General features: G+C 45.2%; 1 long non-coding RNA gene across 1 annotated transcript; it reads right to left on the minus strand.

Moving 5' to 3' along the window:
• Nucleotides 1-10,270: 10,270 nt before the first annotated feature.
• On the minus strand, nucleotides 10,271-18,284 carry LOC128811152 (uncharacterized). The gene is made up of 3 exons (XR_008438252.1): nucleotides 18,224-18,284; nucleotides 16,614-16,715; nucleotides 10,271-10,582 (listed from the first exon to the last, which is right to left on the minus strand). It is a non-coding gene; the product is annotated as an uncharacterized LOC128811152 (long non-coding RNA).
• Nucleotides 18,285-18,821: the final 537 nt, after the last annotated feature.

The raw sequence follows: 18,821 nt of genomic DNA on the forward strand, positions 1-18,821 counted from the left end.
GGCCACACGTGACCGCCGCCCCTCCCTCCCCGCGCCCCGCCCGGGCCGCCACAGCGCCGGCGGCGGCGATGGGAGCGGCGCTGGGATCGGGAACGGCACCGGCACCGGCACCGGCACCGCCGTGCGCTCGCCGCAGCCCGGCACCGGCCCGGGGATCAGCCCGGCACCGGCCCGGGGATCAGCCCGGTACCAGCCCGGGGAGCAGCCCGGCACCGGCACAGGGATCAGCCCGGCACCGGCCCGGGGATCAGCCCGGCACCAGCCCGGGGATCAGCCCGGCACGGGGATCAGCCCGGCCGGCACCGGCCATGGGCAGGGACACCTTCCACTGTCCTTGGCCTTGGGCACTGCCAGGGGTCCAGGGGCAGCCACAGCTGCTCTGGGAATTCCATCCCAGCCCCTGCCCACATCCCAGGGAACAATTCCCAATTCCCAATGTCCCATCCATCCCTGCCCTCTGGCACTGGGAGCCATTCCCTGTGTCCTGTCCCTCCCTGCCTTGTCCCCAGTCCCTCTGCAGCTCTCCTGGAGCCCCTTCAGGCCCTGCCAGGGGCTCTGAGCTCTCCCTGGAGCCTTCTCCTTTCCAGCCTGAGCTCACCATCACGTTTTCCCCACTGCTCTCCCATCCCCATGGCTCTGGGCAATGCTTTGTCCTTCCCCCAGCCCTACTTTGATTCACACCAGTTGCTCACACCAAGCAGTTTTCCCAGCTCTGCTCCCCTCCATCTATCCCCATTTCCCAGAGGAGGATGCTGTGTACCCATCCCACCCTCTGGAAGCTGCCGGCCTCCTGCCCTGAGCTCTGTCTGCTCACAGAGTCCTTTGTATGTTCCAGAAAGAGCTCATCACCCCCTGCCATCACATTTTAGCAGCAGGACAAGGGGAAGTGGATTTAAACTGAAGGAGGGGGAGATTTAGATCAGATGTTAGACAGACTTTTACATTGAGGGTGGGCAGGCCCTGGCACAGGGTGCCCAGAGAAGCTGTGGCTGCCCCTGGATCCCTGGCAGTGCCCAAGGCCAGGCTGGAGGGGGATTGGAGCAGCCTGGGATGGTGGAAGGTGTCCCCCCATGGCAGGGGGTGGCACTGGATGGGATTGAAGATCACTCCCAACCCAAACCAGTCTGGGATTCCGTCTCTGGTTTTTGTTTACTGGGTACCTCAAGGATCCATGCTCTGCTCCCTGTTGCACATGGAGTGATGGATGCAGAACATCATCCTGTACAGCTGAAACTAGGCAGGGAGTTGCCAGAAACACTTGAGGACAAATAAGCCATGAAAGGAGACAACTGATAACAAAAACACAGACAGGAACAAAATGAAAGACAGGTCAAAGATGTAGAAACACAAACCAATAATGAACTAAAGCAAAAAGGGTCAGGAAAAAAAGTTGGGAAGGACTCCAACACACCTTGCCCATTCAGTGCAGGAGCACTGTCCGTACTCGGGGTTTTGTTGGTAGATGTTTAGGAGTAATATAACTTGGGATAATATAGGTTGGGATATAGGCACCAGGAACAACTTTAGCTAGTTTGTAACTGCAGGACAGTTTCATCTTTAAGAATAATGCGAGTTTTACCTTTTTGTAGTTTAGTCTTAGCTTTACTTTCACATTATCCAGTTCTGACTTCATTGTTAAAAATAGCTCCTAATGGACGGGTCCTTGTAGCCATTATGATCCCACTCGGATCAGTCACATGGGTTTGCTTCCAAAAATCAAAGCCTCTTAGGGGCTTTTTTCCAGCACAGTTAAAGACTTCAAATACCAAATACTTCATACTGAAATTAAAAAAAGAAAAAAAAATCCCACATAGAACAATTGCTATTAAAAATGCTTCTTTTGAAATATCTAATAATAATTTTTTGGATGTCTGTCTGACACAGTGTTGATTCTGAGTGATGATTTTGTTCTTTTCTCTGTTGGGAATGGAACAAGCCTTGGAACTGTGTTTGTTCCCTCATAGTCTGTAAGCACTGCTGATGAGGAGTCAGACAAGTCCCAGCCACTCTTTGAGGTCCTGCTTATCCAAATGCAGGGACCTGTGTGACCAAGCAGAATCCTGGAATGGTTTGGGGTGGAAGGGACCTTAAATTCACCCAGTGCCACCCTCTGCCATGGGCAGAGACACCTTCCACTGTCCCAGGGTGCTCCAATCCCCCTCCAACCTGGCCTTGGACACTTCCAGGGATCCAGGGCAGCCACAGCTTCTCTGGGCAGCAACTTTGGAGCCACGAGTGCCACTAAATCAAATCTGCCTTTAATGACTCTACAAAAGTTACACGGTGCAATCTTCTGTTATATGTCCCTTTTGTTCCAAGACATTTATTTCTGGGACAAGAATCTCTGAGGTAGAGATCAAATCATTCCATCAGGAAAAGATTCTGGATTGAAAAAAGTAAAATAACTAAACCACAGGAAGCAATTCTTCACATTTATAAGGCACTTTCCATTTCTGTGACCTTCCTACACCTTTAATACTGCAAAGTCTGGAGAAATTAATGATATGTGACTTTTGACACGTGTCCAAAGGGCATATGGAGCACATTCCACAGTGACCACACACAGACTGGCACCAGAGAGGAGCCAGCAGTGCTTTCCAGCTATTCACAGTCAGAATTCCTGTCTCTGAAAGGATCTGAATCAATCATCTGGGAACTCATCTATTTGCCACTTCTGACATGATTTTCTCCTGCCTGCTTTAGGCTGTTTGGAAAGCCGAGCCTTTACAAGAGCTGTGCCAGGGTCAGCCCCGGGCAGGAGGAGGAGCTTTCCACAGAGAACTCTTGGCAGGGTTGGGCCTAAAGCCCAGATTTTCAAAGGGATTTTGCTGCCTAAAGGTGCAGTAAGAGCTCAGCAGGGTTTCCACACCCTCCTAAGTTTTGGTTCTGTGAGCTCTGTTTTCAGGGTGGTGTTACTTGATGCAGGTTCTTGTTTGTTTTGTACACCTAAAACATTACAAAGATGCTCCAATGTGCAGTTTAAAGAAGATTAAAAGTGTTCAAAGGCCCTTCTTACTTCTCAGTATGGACTGCTTTGAAAGGTAAATTCTTAGTTCTGTTCTCCTGCAAATACTGATAACATGGAACATTTTCTCCCTGAACAGGAAAATAGTGTTTTTCGTCATTTCCAGCACACAGATAGTGGGGGACATTTTCTCTTTGGAACATGGAAAAACCTTTCCTGTGGTTTGGAAAGATACTCAAATGTGGCACACATCAAAACAAGCATGGAGGGTTGAGACTGGTGAGCAGACAGAGACTTACAGCTGGTAATGACCACAGCAGCTGGGAGTAGGAAGAAAATCCCCAGGTCTGCAGTGTTCCAGCTGAAGCAGCCCCGCTCCAGAGTGTAAATACTTGGAGAGGCTTCCAAGGCAAACATTCATCACTGATTAGGAGGCAGGAAAGCTGAATTTTGCCACTGTTCCTACATCTGGGAACTTGGATCTGGACATAATATTTCACAGAATGCCACATTAACTGAGGCTGGAAAATACCTCCAAGAGCACTGAGTCCAAGCTGTGCCCACCAGAGCAGCTCTGGGTGGGTGACACTGCCCAGCTTAGGTCCTTCAGAGCCACTGTCTGCACTCAGCTGTCCTGGGCTCCCTCAGCAAGGAACCAGGCAAGAAAAGCCACTATTCCTGGGTTCCTGGAGTCATTTTCATCTGACAAACATGGAGAGAACAGTCCAGACAACTCTTTTGATGGCTCTTCCCTAATATCCTTTCAGGTGACAAAACTTTCCTCACACTGGGTGAAGCTTCGATGGAATCACAGAATGGTTTCGGTTGGAAAATCTCTGAGACCATCGAGTCTAGCTGCTCCCCCAGAACTGCCCCATGTCCCCAAATGCCACATCTACAAACAGGGAAGCAAGGCTTCCCTCAGTCTGTAAGACAGCTGAGCTGTTGATTTGATAGAGCACATTTCAGCCTGTCAGACTGACTGTGCAGACTTGTGATATCCTGAAGGAGGGGGCCAATAACAGCACATTAAAATAATTTATTGAGGACTGTTTGAACTGGATTTTTCAGTGTTATTTATAGTCTTTATAATTACCATGTGGTTAAAAGGCTCAAGCCCTCCAAAGCTGTGGAAGTCTTTGATTTGGGTCTGCCAAGATGTCTTTTTCAATCATCAGCAAAAAGGCAGAGTTCCTGCCATGGGATATCTGACAAGTCTGGGGAGGATTCATCATTACTCTATCACTGAATTCCCAAGTTCTTCCATCCAAACCTCTTCCATAACATAATGATCATCTGGCAGTAGGAGCAGCTCTGCTTGAATCCTTCAGTTTGATTGAGCAATCATCTGGAGGCCTGTAAGTTTTGTCTCATCAAAACCACTCCTAACATTCCCCCTCCACCCATCAGTGCCTCTCACCTCCACAAAATCCGTTTGTAAAAAGCCAGGTCTCCCAGCAGGCTCCACAGGCAGGAACATGGGATATCAGGATGGCTTCAGGCATCCCTCCAGGCTGGAATCTGCCTTTCCCTGCAGTGTGACCTCATCAAAAGCAAGCAGTGAAACTGGTACTGCTAACAGATATGGGCATGTTAATATTTAAAATGATGTCCAGCATCCTGTCTTAGCACAGCAAAAGTAAAATCTGAATTGCACAAACATTTATAGCAAAATCTTCATGATTCCATCACTCCTGTCCATGTTCAGAATACAAAGACTGAATTCCATTTCTCTGTTAAGCCTTTATATTTCCATGACTCCAATCTATTGGAAATTTAGTACTGAAGAACAAACTAGCAGATGCTAAACTAAAAATAAAATAAAATTAAATTAAATTAAAGCAATTTCTTCATGTTCCCATGAAAAGTGAACTCCAGAGGTCTGAGTGGCACCTGGTTTAGAATTATAACACCAAGGAACAGGCTCTCATTAAATTTCAGTGAACGCTGATATCAGTTAATTAATGGCAGAGATTTAATCAAGTTCCTGTGCTGTCTTCAGATGAAAAGCTGACCAATATGAACCTCATTTTATTCTTCTGTTATGTTAAATAATGTGCATTTAGTAGGTGGCTATTTTGGATTTGGGAAGAAATTCTCTTCAGTTCTCAATGTCTGCACTGTGTGTGTACACACAGAGTTATCAGTTCATGTAAACTGAAACTTTGGAAGTCTGCAGAAATTAGAAATTTCAAGTTCAAGTTCAAATTTCAAAGCAACACATGCCCAAAATGCCACCTAAACCCAAACACGAAGCATGGATTAGGTTTTAGGATCTCCTAGAAAGAGAAATCTCTTTTGGAACACTCACAAAGGGTTACGGCCAAAACTATCCCGTAATAGTTACGAGCTGTAATTTGACATTTTAGATGCACATTCCTCTTGCCAAGCAATATCATATTTTGGCTCTTGGAGGAGAAAATAAAGAGAAGGATCTGTCCAGGATGAGTAATTTAGTACAATGTAATGAAGGCAAGCTGCCCCACAGACTGGGGACTCAATTAAAATTAGCAAGTCAGGGCTTTTGTCTTCTTAAATAAAAGTGTGTGTCTCAAACAGGAAAGAAAATAGAAATAAGAATGGTTTTCTTATTAGGCATTTTCCATCTGAGCCCAAGTGTGGGCTTGTACTCCAAGAGCAGCTGGTTGGAGGTGGGGTGGCTGAAGCAGTTACTAAGCTGTGTTCCTTGGAGCTTTCCATCCCTGGAGACACATCCCAGTCAGGGAACCTCCTGTTCCCCCGGGCACCACAGTCCCTGAATTCACAGATTTCAGACTGGCCAGGAGGCACAGACACATCCCAGACCTCGAGGGGGGATCCCTGGCAGCAGCAGGGTGCAGCTGGCACAGAAGAATCCACCTGTAATCAGGAGTTCCACAGCTCCGTGTCCCTGGGCAGGGAAGTGCCTCACTGCTCCCACTGCACTCAACTCCCAGCTCCCTATTTAGAGTCTTTTCCAGCCTGAGAATTCCGTGGGTTTACAGCAGTAAATTGCTGTCCCTGTGACTGTTCCAGCAGCATTTCACTCAGCTGGGACACAAACACCGGGTGCTGAAAGAACTCTGCATTTGCAGGTCCTGCCATCCTCGTTTTACCCAGGCTGAGGCAGGTAATGAGGCAGAGGGAGAGTTTAGGGGGAATAACCTGTGGTCTCCAGTTCCAGACAGGGATTCCTGCTCTTGCCCAGCAGTCTGGGTGGTTGGTGAGCCCTCAGCCTCGCTGCTCCCACTGCACTCAACTCCCAGCTCCCTATTTAGGGTCTTTTCCAGCCTGAAAATTCCATGGGTTTTGTGCAAACCCACTCACAGCAGCTGTAAGGTCACAGTCCCATGTGGGGGTTCACCAGAGCTCAGGTTCTGTGAGCTCTCTGCTCTAACTGCAGAAGGAAATGACCCAGATAATTTTTATTATTGGCTTCTCTCACATTCTGGGTTTTTAAAATTTGAATAATTTCCTTGGTTTGCTGTCAGCATTTCTTTAAAGGCAAAGCACTCAGGATAAGCATGTGTTGTATACCCTGACACGAATTTTTTATGTCATTTAAGTGCTCATTCAGCTTTCTCAGAACACAGACCTGAAAATCTATTTGTTAAACAGGACATTATTTTTAAGACTTCTTATAGCATATTAAAAATGCTCCAATATAAGCAAAAAAAAGATAAATGAAACAACACATTAAAATACTTAAATTCACTTTTACCACAATTGAGTATTTCCCAAATTATACACATGCTGATGTAAATCACTGTAGTTTTTTTACAAGAAATCAAATTTCAGCTGGAAAAGACTGATTTGCTGATCTTGTGTGTTGCTGTTATTTCAGATTTTTGTCGGAGTGTTTTTACCAGCTCAAGCAATGGAAAACAATGAGCTGAAAGGGTAAGAAAAGCAAACTCTGTTTCTTAACTCCAGCACTGCTCATGGTTTAAGGGAATGAATGAATTTCTAGAGAGAACTCTGCTCTCACAACAGTCACAAATTGCACCCATCTCATGTCAAGGATTATATTTTCATATATTTTCAGGGGATCTGATTCTGTTATAGCAATAAATCCTGGCTAAAAGAATAATGCAGAGTGTGGCACAGTCCAGCCACGTTTCCTGTGCAGGCAGAAGAGAAACCCAGAATCACTGTCCTGGAATGCACCGAAACCTCTCAGCAGAGTTCCTGAAATATTCATGAACATTAAGGAAACAGCAAACTTTTGGGGAGTGTGCTATTTAGCTGGAACTTGCTATGTTCTGCCATGCTCTGAGCTCTAAAATTACCACGGGAAGGCTTTTTGCAGAAAGTAAATGAAGGAACAGAGACTTGGGAATTTTATCTCCCGGCTGCCACAGACCACACAATGCTGAATAATTCAGCTCCTCAATTACTCATCCTAACGGGGAAGATTCTGATGTGTTTGCTGGTGTAGATCAGTGGGGAGCTCAGAATTTTAAGATGAGATATACTAAGTGTGTAAATTCTTAGTAATTAGTAGAGGAAACACCAAACTGCCTTTTACCAGCTGAATTTACATGAAGTGAATGACTAAATTTACATTCACCAGCTGATTTACATGAACTTCCCAAACTGCTCCTGTGTTTTTGTTCCTTTCGGAAAGTTCAGAGGCAAGCACTTTTTGATGGATAGAGGGGGGAAAAAAGAAGGAAAAACAGGAATCAGAATCTTCAGCTGCAGGTAGGGAACACACAACAGTGCAGAAGTTTCTGTCACCACTTCCCATTCTTTCCCTGCCTGGATGTGGATCTGGGGCTTGGATTCTGGGGATTTGGATCTCTGGATTGGGTTCTGGGGCTCCGTGACTCTGGTAAGGCAAGTCAAGAACTCCCCCGGTGTGATTTAGTCATATTGAAGGGGGTTTAGGAGCATGGAAACAAAAACTTCACATGAAATGCTGGGAATAAGAGACCTCTGATGAAATGTTTATGTGTTTAACAAAGACATAAATATTTGGAGAATAGCAAAGGACACAGCTTGGCCTGGGCAGGCTGGAAGCATTTACCTGATTAGTTGGCAGCAGTTGCAAAGACTTTTCCTTGGCAGCAGCCCCAGATCTCCCCAGCCCTGGGCACAGGAGTGGTCCCTGCTCCGTGCTTGTGAAGCTGTTTGTGGTGCTCCACAGGGGAACCAAGGCTGCAGGGAAAGAGAGAGGGAAAAAGATGGGAGGAAAATTGTTTCCAGGTGGAGCCTCAGACTGTGTCGCATTCCCAGGCTGGGTTGCTTCAGGCAGAACTCAGCACTTTGTCCTGTCTGCACACAGCATGGACTGAGCAGCAATCTGGCTGGGAGAGCCTTTTTTGTGTTGGAATGGGGATGTGGGTCTTTGCTTTTCCAGCTGGATCGATTTCCCATCCGGTTCATCAAGAGGCTGTGTGAATTCTTGTGCAAGTGGGGGAACGGGATGAGGGATTCATCCCTGTCAGAAATACACAGGGGGTGCTGGGTGTTGGTGATTTTGGTGCCTCTGGCCTGATTCACAGCACGGCTACACCAGAGTCAGGCAGCTTTGCTTCTTCTCTGTGTACTCGGAGATAAAACCAGGAGAAACTGCAGTAGGACAGGAGCACAACCTGTTCTGAGGCAGCAGGAAGCGTTTCCCAGGGCAGGACTATTTCTGGCAACACTCTCCCAGCTATTGATCACAAGTCTGATGTTGTGAATAACACTCTGATCTGGAGTCTGTCTGCAACTGCTATTTTTGTAGGTGTAGGGACTTCTTTTGGATGCAGATATTTTGAAAAACAGCCAAGCTTCCCACACTGTGCTTAATAAAATTATTTGAATATATAACAATGTCAAGTTGCAGCATCGTGTGGTTTCTGAGAGCTTGTCACTGCCTCAGAAGGTTTGGCTGATTAGAACATTTAATGAGAAGTGTTTGGCAGAGGGCTGGGACAAGATCACTAAAGTCCCTCCCAACCCCAAACCATTCCAGGATTCTGTAATTCCATGAATTTAGGACGTGGGGAATTGTTTACATTTTAAAGTATATAATTCCAAAATTATATTTCATTGCTATTTTGCCATTCTGCACTTTTGTTTTCAATCTCTCTTTGATTTGCAAGGCCAGTTCAGGACCACTTCAGCCCCAGTCTGTGCAGAACAAGAATTTACCACACAGCCCCTCATGCCAGGATAACACAATGTAGGGAATGAGCAGTTGGAAGTGATAAAGGTGATGTATCTTGAGCCAGTGCTGCCACTGAAAAATGTCTCACAAAACAACCTGGGAGGAGGGAGTTGGAAAAATCAGATGGGGGTGAGCTGAATGACATGGGGGAAGGGATTTTTAAATCAGCATTGCCACTGGAAAAATATTTTTTATGCATTTCTACTGTATCTGTTGTGTCCTCAGGCTCACAAAACTTGGCTGGTAAGAGCTGAAAAGGCCTATTTGTACTCAGTATTTTTCATGCTTCTTTGATTCTCTGGGCTTATGTATCTTGTACATGCATATGTCAAAATCTCATATTTTAGTTATTTTTTCTTTTCTTATATTCCTACCAGTGAGGACTTGCTGGACACTAAGCAGGCATTGTTTAAACACTTCCCCTGCAGCTCCACTGGGATGCTTCAATCTGTCTTGCTAAAGAGAAAGAAGAGATTAATCATTCTTGTTTTGTGTTTTTTATTCTGAATGCTTGATTCTGACAGTGAAAGCAATTTGTGGGCCTCAGCTGTGATGCAGACACTTTCCTCCTGTTGTTTGAGTCATACCCACCTTATTTTATCCAAGTTTTTCGAAATAACTCCCTGAAAGGTCAATCTTAGTTTAGTAATTGGGATTTGGGGGGTTTGGTAGGAACACTCTAGTTCCAAATCATTAACCTGGACATGTTATTCAAGGAAGGAAAAATCCCTCCCCTTTTTCTCTGAATGCCAGAGTGAAGGTGACACTGTCTGCTCACCTGTTTGCCTCTCTGGAGAGGTGAGCAATGAGCAGAACGTGCCTGAATTCCTCCTGCACAGGAGAGCTGAGCTGGGGGGAATAATTGACCGCAGATACAGACTGACAATAAATTAGCACACCCCCAAGAGTCTGGAAGGAACAGAGGAGGAGCAGTGAGTCATTCCTGAGTCATAGAGCCTCCCTGGATTTATCCTGGGATGAGGTACTGCACGCACCACTCCTTGATCTGGTCTGCCTCGAAAGGACAACCCTGAAAATAATTGTGGAAAAATAAATGCTAGCAGCAATCATTCCTTGGCACCAGCAGGCTTTATTATGTTTTGTAAGAGCCTCCCTGTATCAGGGCAGTGTTTTGATAAGAAATGGTGGAAAAGATGCAGAGCAGGTTGGTTTGGCTGCTCAGGCAGGCTGCAGTCAGGGGCTGTCCCATCAGCCCTCTCAGCCCTTGGCAGGAGCTGTGGGGGCTCTTTGGGGAGGGTTTTGGGGATCAGTCAGAAATCCCTGCTTTGTTCAACAGGCGACACTTACTGTGCTTTTTTTTCTCTCCTCTTTGCTGTAAAGGTTGTGCCAGCTGGGAGTTTTTTTCCCTGCTCAGCGCTGTTTGATGCCTGAGGGCCCAGGGATGTCCCAGCCCTGGTGTGCTCAGCTCCCATTCCTGAGGGCAGAGGGATGGAGGAGACCTCTGGCACAAACAAAACGTCCTGCAATCAAAACCAGCTGGGTTTTGCACTGGGTGGGAACCACCACTGGGGAATACCAATTGTACCAGGAGCTTTCCCAGTCCAGCAAATCTCACAGAAGGGATTTGTGCCCATCCTGAATTCCTTGTTGCAGGAGCAGAGGTATGTGGAAAGCCCTGCAATCTCCTCTGCCTGGGGCTCCCCTGTGCTCCAGTGTGGCTCTGCTTCCACTCTGATATTCCAAGGATGGCACTCATTAGAGTTTTCAGTGAGCTGATAAAATTCCCTGTCTGGCAAGGAGCTCTCAGCTGTGCCAGATAAAAATTGTGTTTTCTGCTTGGTTTGCAGCTGGAGGGGCCCAAGCAGAGCCAGCACAGGATAAACTCCAGGAATGCAGGGAGGAGGAGGAACAGTTCCTCCCCCAGTAAGGATCTATCAGATCAGGTTGCTCCATCTCTGTAACTTCACCCTGAACCTCCCACCTTGTTCCAAATTTGAATAGACAACAGGTTAATTACAACTGAACAGGCTTTCAAACTCAGGGAGGGACCAGCAAGTTAAACAACCCCAGAAACTCAGCTGGGGGTGCAAATGGACCAGGAGAGCTCTGATTTTTCTCCTTGTCTAAGAGACCTCTTTGGGTTTATTAGATCTCTTTCCTTGTGAAAGTTTTATGAATCTTAAGTACATTTAATGGACCTCTCTTGGCAGGGGTCTGTCTTAGTAACAGTTCTGATTTAAAGGTGATGAATGTCCACTGTAAAAATTCATTTTCCTTCTTCCTCTCGATTGAGAGAGGTATTTATAAGACCCAGAAGATGAAGCCTTCAGAACTAAGTATCATAAGCTTTAAAAATGTTTGTAAAAAAATAAATTTCCCTATTCCTATTTCTTTTGCACACACCAAGAACGGTAAAAATTAAGAGATTTGGGTTAAAGATTAGTGCTGAGTTTAAGATTTAATTAATTAACTGTGGTAGACACTGTGCTGAAACATTCAGCATCACCAGTGGTGAATATACCTGGAGAAAAAAAGCCAAATTCATTGGAAATATCATTGCACAAGAAGAAGCATTTATTTCTGTGACTTTTCTATCAGGTGGAGTTCATGACCAATTCTTTCTTTCTGCTGCATGAGTAGCAGTTCTCATGGAATCATGGAATGGTTTGGGATGGAACTGACCTTAAAGCCCACCCAGTGCCACCCCTGCCATGGCAGGGACACCTCCCACTGTCCCAGGCTGCTCCAGCCCCAGTGTCCAACCTGGCCTTGGACATTCCAGGGATCCAGGGGCAGCCTCAGCTGCTCTGGGCACCCTGTGCTAGGGTCTCAGTAAATAAACAATTTAAAGAAAACAGAATTCCCCATGAAAATCTCCTTAAGATCAGGAAAAGAGCAGCTCCCAAGTGGCAAGACAATGGGCTGTCAGTGAATTCTCCCAGCCCCTGGGTTCTGTGATGCTGAGGCCCAACATTCCAAAATATCTCCATTCTCATTTTGCCTCGGAGAATTTGACAACTCCAAAAAATCACCCAAAAGCTGCACGAGGGAGGTGCATTGAACTTGGATTGCTCCTGTGCCTAACCTGGCAGAGGGAGCAGCACCTGAGCGACCTGCTGGGGCCAATCCATGTCCTGGAATGCCGGGAGCTGCCAGCCCTGCTCTCCTCTGGCAGTGTCCCAGCACCAGCCGTGCCCGGCAAAGGAAGAGCAGGCAGGAATTCGCAGCATTCCCGCTCGGATTAATCCCGGAGGTCCCGCTGCGCCTCATTGAGCTGGGCTGGGAGTCGGAGCTCTGCTGGGGAGGGAGAGCTGCTGATTCCTCTGAGCTGCTGGGGAGAAGTGACACAGAGAGCAAAGAAGGGTCGGGGTACAGAGCCCCTCAGCTCAGTCCCATTGCTGCCCTGCCCCTGATGCCTCAGGTTTTGGCTTTTCTATTTTCCCATTCTGAGCTGCTTCAGTGTGTGGGTCTGGGCTTCACATCAGGGGATGCTGAGCTCTCTGCACAGAGCAGGGACACAAAACAATTCCTGCTCCAGCTGGGCACCAAGGACAAATGACCCAAATCTCAGGCCCAGGAGCACAAACAGCGTGGGCTGGAGAGAGAAAAACAAGCAGGATGGGAGTGCCTGGGCTAAAGCTGGAATGGGACAATGAACTGCAAGGTGCAAATGGAGCAGAGCTGATCCCAGTGAGAGCCCCCGGGAGCGCTCGTGCATTTTGGGACCATTTTGGTTCCTCTTGGCTGCAGCCCTGGCTGGGCTCTGGTGCTGCCCAAGGTGGATCCATGGAGGAGATCCTTTGAATGAATCCCTGCTTTATTCTTTATCTCCATCTAGCCTCTGTTCTGGGTCAGCCTTCTCAGGGCATCACTCCTTCTCCCAGGTGGGCTCTGGAGAAACAGGGAAATTCCAGGCCCCGTGGCTGCTCCAACCCCTCAGCAGCTGCCCCAAACCCTCCTCCCCAGCTCCCTCCTCTCCAGGCTGGACAATAATTAAATATCAAATTATAGCACTCTTTTTAAAATGAGAGCAAATGTAGGAGTGGTGGGAAAGCTCTGGAGGTGTTAAACTTCCCAGAAACTCATCCCAGACTTGGAAAGTCACTCAGGAATCTGATTAACCAGGTACCTCGGTACTCTGTGCAAATGTGCATGGAAATTCTAATTATTCAAGGCCAGGTTGGAATCAGCTTGGAGCAACCTGGTCTATGGAAGGGGCTTCTGCCCTTGGAACTGGATGAGCTTTAAGGTCCCTTCCAATCCAAACCATTCCAGGATTCTATTCCATGATTCTGTGAGGATTTTAATCCTGAAATCTAGTGGAGTGACTCTGAGAATATTTACACAATACATCCATAAGTATAAATGCAATAAACAGAGCAAATAGCATCTGGCATCTGGATTATTTGGCCAATTATAAATACGAAGAACAATTCTGAATTTTGCACTGAAAAAATTCACAGCAGACACATTTTGATCATACTGTAGCAAGGAAATAAATGAAAATTAATAATTTTAAACACTGTTATAATTGAAATTTATGTACAGACACTGTGTAATCCACCTGCATCATTTCCTCTTTTTTAACATATTGGTATTTGTAGATTCAGATTAAATAGATTCAATAATAGATTAAATAAATTTAGATTCAATAGATTTAGATTAAATAGATTTAGATTAAATAATGTTTTTCACTATTTCTTTTACCTTTATGTTTCTCCTGAGTTCTGAAGAATCAAAAAACTGCTGCACTTCTACAAGAAGAATTCCTGCTGCAATAGCCATTCCTGCAGTTCATAATTACTCTGGCATTAATGAAGCTGTTAATTACACCACTGCTCTTCTGCTGAGACTAGAAGATAATGCTCAGATACTAAAAATGAAAATTTTGGTTATATTTTCAAAGTTTAAAATGTTACAGCTGGAAATCTCTTGGAAGTTTTTGTGGAAAAGTTCCCTCTGCTAACTGCTAATCCCACTGTGGTTTCTGGAATTTCTGTAGCATCATCTCTGTGAATATTCCAAAGTTCCCTGTTTGTTGCCTGGGTGATCAAGACTGGATTTACTGGGGGGGCAAAGAGAGCTGCACATCCAAAGTGCCAGTTCCATGTGCCACAGGAAGCTCTCAGTGACACCTGCCAGCAGGAGAACTGTTTCTCCATCCCTTTTTCCCATCCTATGGATGTGTTCTGCCTTACTCACAGAAATTCCTCATCCAGCATCTACACCAGGACAAGGTAATCAAGTGATGGGCCAGGTCTGGAACCAGTGAATTTCCACATCCAGCTCCTGCTCTCACAGTCCTGATTTTACTGGATTAAAGTCACTTGCCAGCACACTGAAATTTCCTTCCATTTCTTTCCAGTTATCCAGAACAGCTCCTTAGAAGTATTGCTGTGCTTCCTATTTGAAAGCCTGTGTTCATTTTTTTTTTTTTTTCTTCATTTCTAACAATACCAGCTAAAAATGTCTCCATCAGAATGGATAACCCACTGCTAGGGGGTTTTGTCACCTGAAATGATTCAGTTGTGGCCATCAAGGCTGAATGCTGGAAAAAGGCTCTGGTCAAAAAAAAAACAGGGGAAATTTGAAGCCTCTTTTATGCACCAACAAGGCTGAGAGCTGCAATAGTGAGCCCAGCTCAGAAAGATTTTGAATCAAAGGATTTCTCCTGTGCATTAGGGGCTCCAAGGAGGCCTTTCCCTTGAGAATCCCACCCCTCCCTCTCTAGCCCAGCTGAAGAGCTCCCTGCTGAGCAAATGTTTCTCACACAAAGCTCAGTTAAACCAGGGAGAAGATGATCCAAGTGTCCTGGAGAGGAGAGGTGACCCACAGGGGGCTGGAGAAATCAGATCCTCCCACCAAACCTTTAAAGTGCACCTTAACACTTCACAAGGTGCTCTACCTCTGATTTTAATTTTTCTCTCTTTTTCTGGCATCATTAATTGTTCACTGGTTCATACCACAGACATAATTTTTAGTGCACCAAACTTATATGTTACCAAAACCTAAAATTATTACTCATATATCAAGGGAGTGCAGGCAAACCAAGAGTAAAACAATTCCAGTCTGAAGAGGCAACAGAGTTGTCACAAAAATCTAACAACTACTAATTTTTAATCATGATTCCATTTGAGCCATAAATATTCACATAGGGGTTACCAGCAGGAGTAAAATAAGCTAATTGATGTGTAAATCTATGGATTCTTAGAGGCTGGGGGGGTTCTAGCCCTGATCTTTGCCAAAGGCTGAGACGCTGTAGTGATTTTTTGGAACCCCATTTTTGTTCTGTCCCTGCAAAGTGTGAATTCACATGGTACCAATTACTGGATCTTGGACAAAACAAGTAGCAGTGAGAAGAAACCCCTGTGGTTTTTATGAGAATAGTAAGTAGAAGTCAAGAAAACATTTCATGCCAAGTGGATCAGGAAAGCAGGAATTGGAGGAGGATTTTCTGGTATCACTGCAGCATCTTGTCTGTGATTTTCTATGTATTGTTCCTTAATGTTCAGTTTTATTGCTGAAACTTTGCGCCATAACTCATGGTAGAGATATTTTACAAATCATGGCAAATTTCATGGAGTTCAAAGCTCAGAAATGAGGTTTTTGTCTTTAAAAATGTGCTCCATGATTTCAAAACTATCCAGCTTTGCTGAGGACTTCGCTGACACAGAGTGGGGCTGCTGGCTAATGGGGTGCCCCAGCATCCACAAGGAGGGTAAGACTCTTCAAGCAGTCTTATTTATTCACCAGGATCCTGGAAAAGTGCAGGAGAGAGGATAGAAAACTACTTGCAGGGCATTTTTTCCTGATTTTGGTACTGTATCGCTCTGGCCTCTTTCTGTGGTGAGCAAATCACAGTAAATGGTATTTTTATCCTTTTATATATTACATGCTTGCAAAAATTGCTGACAGAAACTGCCAACAGGCTGCTTTAATCACTATAATGCTGCTTCACTGGCAAAAAAAAAAAAAAAAAAAAAAGCCTTTTTGCTTTAACCCAGACCATCTGCTTTGGGGGCTTTTAATGATGCAACCACGCTGGCATTTACAGAATGAGAACTTCTCTGCTGTGACCTCAGAGTGGGGGATAAGCTCTAAGGGGACGGGAAGGAAGGAGGGGGGTGTTAAACTGCTCTGAAGGAGACAAGAGGTGCATGAGGAAGGTGCTGAGCTGCAGATTTGGGACACATCTAACCTCAATTCTTCTTTCAAGTAACATTTTCCTGAAAACAAACACGTCACATCCCCCCAAAGGTGCTGTGAGTAACAGCAGCTCCTACAGCATCGATAGGATATTTACTCAGTGATTCACCCCCTTCCTCCAGTGTTTATCTGCCTGCCCTGACCACATCCAGTCACCAATTACTAGCTGGGAATGGCCTTACAAACCCATGGGCAAGGCACTCCAAACACTCGGGCACAGGCTGAGGCTTTGGTGTCAGCGCTCGGTGCCAGGGCTTTGCACAGGGGAATAAATCCATCAGCACTTTCCTGGAGTTTGCAACTGAATCTGCATCTCCTCTCACCCACAAAGAGCTTTTGGATTACCTCAGAACACTCTTGGTTAGGCCTTTGAAACAGGAAGGAGATCTTCACACAGTTGTTGCATTTCAAGCTGTACAAGAGCAGCCGCTCAGAGGTTTCACACACCTGTGCAGGTAAAACCAACAGGTTTTGGCCCATGAAAGTTATTTTTCTTCTGATTTGGGTATCATCACCAGTTACCTGCATTCTCAGAGTAAAGTTCTGTTCTTTTCAGTTCTTACCAGTGCAATTTAGGACAGACTGGCCCTGCAACAGGGAATTGTACACCCTGTTAATTACGTACACACTGTTAGTTGTGTACACATTATTAATTACGCCTTAATCAGAAGATAATTCTGTTCCTCCAAGATAATTCTTCCCTTTTTGCTCTATGCATTTTTTTGCAGGAGTAAGGCAAACCAGAACCTCACATTTCTCTGTGATGGATGCAAGAGGACACATTCTGTGTCTTCTCCAAGTCAGCTGGGATTCCACAATTGGAGTTATTACGGGATTTTCCTTGGGATTGTCAACTCTTTGTGGCAGCAGGCTGAGAAGCAGGGAAGGCTAAACTGGAGTTAAAAATACTGTGATACTGGTAAATGATGTGGAAAATAGTTGTGGTTAAGGGTTTGATGCTAATACACAGTTTTTTAGAGGTGTTGTAATACAGCTGCTGTCTCATACAGCTGTGATGAACAAATGTGCACAAAACTTCCATGACTCAATGGATCACCCTCATCTTTTGGCACAGTTCGGGAAGACATCCCTGGATCTCTGTCTGGGGATTCATAAAATCTCAAACTACCCAAAAGAAGAAGTGGAGTAGTATGGGAGCATCTGATAAAACCCTCAGTGGGAATGGCATTTACTTATTGAGGGTCAGGCTCCCAACTTCTCCTGTATCTTCCAACTACTTCATTTAACTCCTTGTGTTCTCTTGGATCTTCCAGCAATTAAAATAAATAATTTTTAAAATATTTCTTATCAAATCCAGACTCTCCCTCAGCACACCTGCCCAGGCTTAGCTCTTCCTTTGGGGTAGATGCAAACAAGTGAGATTCTCACACACATCAAGATAGAATTACTTTCTTATCAAATTTGGTTTGAGTCAAATCTATTTTAGAATGATGTAAGTCCTGAAAAAACGCTGCAGGACTGTCCAAGTCTGCTAGCACTTCTAAGTAAACAAAAAACCCCTGCTTTAATTTAGCCCAATTTCCAGGCCACCATGGTCAGAACCCAACTAAAAGCTCTTTGGGCACTAAAAAACAAAATCTAAATATGAAACAGAAGCTCCACAAGGAGGAGGGCTCTGTGGGAACCCTCCTGCCTTTGGTCTGACAATCCAAAAAGTGTGTTCTGGTTTCCCCCAGCATCCGGTGCACTCCAGCAAAGTTTCTAAGTTTAAGCTTCACTCAAAGCTTCAGTGTTCCTTAAATGGCACAGCTCAGCTTGGCTGGCAGAGCTGCAGCTCATGGTAAAGGAAGCCACCACCACATGAACGTTTTCCCTAAATGCTGCTCTATATATTCTCAATGCTCAGCTCAGGAGTTGCTAAAATAAGCTCCTAAAATAACAACTTCAAACACTTCACAAGGCTGCAGCCTCTCACAGGGGCTGGGTTTTCTTACCTCAGGGTGCCTTAAACAAAGGATGCTCCATGCCATGACAGGAGAGGAAGGCTGAGCCCAGCTGGAGGACGAACATAAGTCAATTAGGATCCGTTGGCTCTTAATTAGAGGATTTGTTATTTATCCCAGGCTGCCTCCCAGTACAAACTGGTGGCTGACGCCTTCTCTCTGGAATAAACAGGCACTCAGAAATGTGGGGGCTGTTTCTTACTCCTTTAATCTGAGCAAACAGCATTTAACTTTCATGAGGAATGAAATTAAGTTACTCTTTTAAGCCTGAGTGAAAAACCCTTCTCCTACTTACAGCAAATTCTGCCTGTGACCACTGATTCTATCTACTGGAAAACCTGTAAAATAATAAAGAATCAGTGAATCATTTAGGCTGGAAAAGAGCTTTGAGGTCATCAAGCCCAACTGTTAAACCAGCACTGCCAAAGCCATCACCAATATAAGCCAAGAAATTAACAGCAAATGGTATTTATAGAAAATCTGCTCATTAAAATCACGTATAATGAAATTGCTATGCAACACCAGTGTTTCAGAAATAATGTCTCCTATGGAAGCCTAACAACTATGGAAAATGAAATAAGCATGAAAA

Source organism: Vidua macroura, chromosome 9 (assembly GCF_024509145.1).
Source record: "Vidua macroura isolate BioBank_ID:100142 chromosome 9, ASM2450914v1, whole genome shotgun sequence".
In the NCBI taxonomy this organism is placed as follows: Eukaryota; Metazoa; Chordata; class Aves; order Passeriformes; family Viduidae; genus Vidua; species Vidua macroura.